The sequence below is a fragment of the Adiantum capillus-veneris genome, chromosome 7 (genome assembly GCF_014529385.1).
Source record: "Adiantum capillus-veneris isolate H3 chromosome 7, ASM1452938v2, whole genome shotgun sequence".
NCBI lineage: Eukaryota > Viridiplantae > Streptophyta > Polypodiopsida > Polypodiales > Pteridaceae > Adiantum > Adiantum capillus-veneris.
The window spans coordinates 83874778-83879652 of NC_140937.1; positions in this window are offsets into that span (position 1 = coordinate 83874778).

Genomic DNA, 4875 nt, shown 5'->3' on the forward strand with positions numbered 1-4875 from the left:
TCACCTTGGTGCATAGAAAAGCTTGAGCTGGTTTGAGTGAGTGCGAGTAGAAGATATTCTTCCTACCATTGTTGTATCTACCCCAACATCAATGAATTGGTAGTTTTGGGTGCAATTCATGTCCAAAGGCTCACGCTTCTCCTCCAATTTGGCTTGGCAAACTCATTCAGCTTCATAAGGTGACTTGTTTCATTGAAGGTTGTCGTTTTGTTGCTTGTGATTCATTGGCTATTGTTTGGCTACCATTGTAAGAGGGTGGATGGTGAGAGGGCTCCCATAACCCTAAGACAATGTGGTAGTGATGCTATAACCAAATCTTGTCACTTGATTCCGCACGCTCTAAGTCCCTTTTTGTGCAAAATATAAAGTTGAAGCTAAGTTGTACACCATCTCTCTCTCTCTCTCTCTCTCTCTCTCTCTCTCTCTCTCTCTCTCTCTCTCTCTCTCGTGTTTTAGAGTGTGAGAGTGTTCCATTGGTGTTAGGGTTAGTGTAAATTCCTTGCTTGTTTGTGGGTTGCTCTAACGATTCTCCTCTTTTGCGTCCTAGTTCGCTCTTAAACTAGGTGGTGCCCCTTGTGTAGTTGGGATTTGACTGTGGGTTTGTTGTTTTGGTTTGTGTTGTGTTGTGCCCTAGCCCCATTGAGCAGCACGGGAGCCTTGAAGGGTGTCTAGAGGTTGCTCTTCTTGTTGCCCACCCCGGACCGCCTCACTACAAGGGAACCAAACTTCTCGTTGTACTTTGAAAGCTTGCTTTGAGCTAGTGCAAGCTCTCTTCTAGTGGCGTCTAGCCTTGACTTGCTAGGTCAACTCCCTAGCTTGCCATCTCCACAATGATTTCATGCTCCTATGGCAAAAGGATGACATGGATGCTTTCGCAATGGTTGGGGTCTTTGCTTGTTCTACGTTGAAACCTTATTGGCAATGTGGCTAAGCCCAACGCCCGCGTTAGGAGGCTTATCATCCCAATTGACTCTCTTGCCCAATATGTAATGAGCATAGCAGTGCTGAATGAAGTATATGGAAATCTGGCTATTATTAGGGATAGCTCATTGTTGACGAATCAATTGTTGGATAAAAACTTGAGCTAAGCCCACATGTTGCAAGTATGAGAGCTCTAATAGTGAATTTCCCTTTGCGTGGCCACTTGTTCTGAAAAGTGTATTTCGAACAAAGCGGTTCAGACATAAGTCTTTGCATTGTTTGCGACTCAAGGGCTCGCCTTCTAGGTTTGATTCATCCTCTTGAATGCTGGCAATAACTGATAACTCCGACTCTCCACATTGAATTTGCTCCGTGCTGATAATTTGTTGTGCCTTATCGTAATCGAGGTCTTCAACCATATCTACAAAAAAAAAACCAAAATTTAACAACCATATAAGCAAATCTTCTGAAAGTTGAAATTGACAAATCAATATACAGACAATGATGCAAATGTCAAACTAATTTCAATGATATAAGGATAGTTTGAATTTAAAAACATAAAATTGTCACTTAAATCGTGATGTGATACTTAAATTAACATTACATTTGTTAGGAAATATGACGTAGCTAAATAGATATTTGAGTAGATTACTTAATGGAGAGAGATAGATTTCACACACAAGAGATTATAGAGTAGAGTAGAGAGAGAGAGAGAGAGAGAGAGTACACACGATATACGTGGTTCACCCAATGTGAGCTACGTCCACGGTAAATTAACATTACATTTGTTAGGAAATATGACGTAGCTAAATAGATATTTGAGTAGATTACTTAATGGAGAGAGATAGATTTCACACACAAGAGATTACAGAGTAGAGTAGAGAGAGAGAGAGAGAGAGAGAGTACACACGATATACGTGGTTCACCCAATGTGGGCTACGTCCACGGGAAAGCAGCCACTCAATGGTTTTAGTACTTCAAAACAAGAAGTAGTTTACAAAGGGATTATACCCTGAATGGAGCTCCCACCTTGCTTCACTCTCACCACCTCACACTCACCTTGTTGCATCAACTTCACACTATGAAATGTGCGTAGAAATGGCCTCCTTTTATAGGCCAAAAGGGCTGCCCTCTCTTATGAGAGGCAGCCATGTGTAGCCACCCTTGTGTGAATAAGTCCAAATCGGACTCTCCAATCCGCCCATGTGTAGGCAAATCCACTTTTAAATTCGGCCACCGGCCATTGACTTCCGACCACCGGCCACCGGCCATTGACTACCAGCCCCACCGGCCAACTGAGCGATCGTTTTCCGACCACTTTCCGGCCGTCGTCCGGCCATAATATTCCGGCGAAGGAAAAAAAAAGTCTCAGGGGCTTCCGCCCCTGAGACCCCTAAAGTTGCCCTTGATTTTTGGTCGTGAAAACTTTGGTTTCTGGTGAGTGATTTTTATTTCCTATGAGTGTTTTTCCTTTACGCACGACGACTTCTCCTCATAATGGGGGCCTTTCAAATGTGCGCTTTACCACATAAAACTACAAGGGGTAAATCAGACTCCATACTTAACAATCTCCCACTTGGAGACTGATCTCCAAACCAAACCTCTGACTGCTTTCCATCGTGGCTTCTTATCCTTGAGTGCCGATTGAAGATGAGCAAAATCTCAACTTCTCCTTGTTGACCACCTTTGTAAACATGTCTGCAGGATTTTCACTTGTATGCACCTTTCCTAGCTTTAGTTGTCCCTCTTCCAAAAGAGTGTGTATGAAGTGATATCTCACCTCAATGTGCTTTGTCCTTGAATAAAAAGCTGAGTTTTTCGCAAGATGAATATCACTTTGGCTATCATTGTACAAGACACAATTGTCTTGTTTGAATCCAAGCTCTTCTAAGAATTTGTGAAGCCACATAATTTATTTGCTTGCCTCCGTCATTGGTACATACTCTGCTTCAGTGGTAGAAAGTGAGACCACTTTCTGTAGCTTTGAAGCCCAGCTTATTGTTGTGCCTTCAACTGTGAAGACATAGCCCGTAGTGCTCCTTCGAGTATCTTTGTCACCTGCCATATATGCATCAGCATACCCTTGAAGAAAAATATCAGTTTCTCCAAAATACAAACCATTTGTTGTTGTCCCTTTTAGATACCTAAGTATCCACTTCACAGCTTGCCAATGCTCTTTACCTGGGTTGTCCATGAACCTACTCACAACTCCCACTGCATGTGCAATGTCCGGCCTTGTCCAGACCATAGCATACATTAGAGAACCTACCACCGCAGCATATGGAACTTTAGACATATATGCTATCTCCTCTTGTGTCTTTGGACACATATCCTTCGTTAGTTTAAAGTGACCAGCCAAAGGTGTAGAAACTGGTTTTGCATTTCACATTGCAAACGTTTTTAGTACATTCTTGATGTAATCCTCTTGAGATAGCTTTATTGTCTTCTTCGTCTTGTCCCTTGATATTTTCATACCAAGCATCCTCTTTGCAGCACCTAAATCCTTCATTGAAAAAGATTTAAACAGCTCCTCTTTTAGGTCTTTGATGTCCTGCATGTTAGCACTTGCAATCAACATGTCATCAACATACAACATTAGGATGATGAATTTCCCATCTCCCAAATTCTTCATGTAGACGCAGTGATCCGAGTTGCATCTTGTGAATCCATGATCCAACATCCATCGATCAAACTTTAAGTACCATTGTCTTGATGCTTACTTTAAACCATACAAGCTCTTCTTTAATCTGCAAGCCATTTTTCTCCTTACCTTTTACTTCATATCCCTTTGGTTGAAGCATGTAGATTTCCTCCTCTAAGTCACCGTGAGGGAATGCCGTATTTACATCCATTTGCTCGAGATTTAAATCATGAGCAGCCACAAGGCTTAAGATAAGCCTAATTGCATTCATATTTACAACATGAGAAAATATTTCATTGAAGTCAATACCTTTCTTTTGAGAAAAACCTTTTACTACAAGCCTAGACTTGTACCTTTTCTTCGCACCTTCTTCTTCCGTCAGCTTGTACACCCATTTGTTTTGAAGTGCCCACTTACCTTTAGGCAACTCAACCAACTTCCATGTTTGGTTGCCATGTAGTGAGTCCATCTCCACTTGCATGCTCTTCGTCCATTCTTCTTTGGATTCATGTTGCATAGCTTCTTCATATGATTCCGGCTCTCCGTAATCTGAGATCAAGAGATGGTTGAAGGAAGGAACAAACCTTTCTGGACGTCTACTTGCTCTTGTAGATCTTCGGGGAATGGGTTGATGCTCCTCATTTGGTTGACATTGTTGCACATTGTCACCGTTTGCAGTCCTTGAGTCTTCACCATCCTCAAGCTCCATGTACTCATCACCTGTTTCTTTGTTTGTTTTCTTTCCAAGTAATCTTTGTACATATTTTGTTCATTAAAAATTACATCCCTACTCCTTAAGATTTTACCATCTTCAGGATTCCATAGGCAATACCCAAAGTCACCTTCTCCATAGCCAATGAAGAAACACTTTTTGGACTTTGCATTTAGCTTTGATCTTAGGCTTCTATCTATGTGCATAAAAGCCTCACACCCAAACACTTTGAGAAATGCATAATTCATCGATTTACCTGTCCATGCCTCTTCTGGAACTCCCCCATCCAATGCCGTTGAGGGTGACCGGTTGATTCGCCTCCATTGTCTGATTTGAGGCATTTAATCTTGGTACCTGTTTCATTTTCTACAAAGGCTTTCCACCTTTGAAATATGGAAAATACATTGGATTTATTCTTCATGACATAAACCCATGTTTTTCTAGTCGCATCGTCTATGAATGTTACGTAGTACAATGAGCCACCAAGTGATGGTGTACTTGTAGGACCCCAAACATCAGAATGAACCAGCTCAAGTTTTTTATTTTTTCTTTCATTTCCTGATTTTTGAAATTTTACCCTCTTTTCTTTACCATAAACACA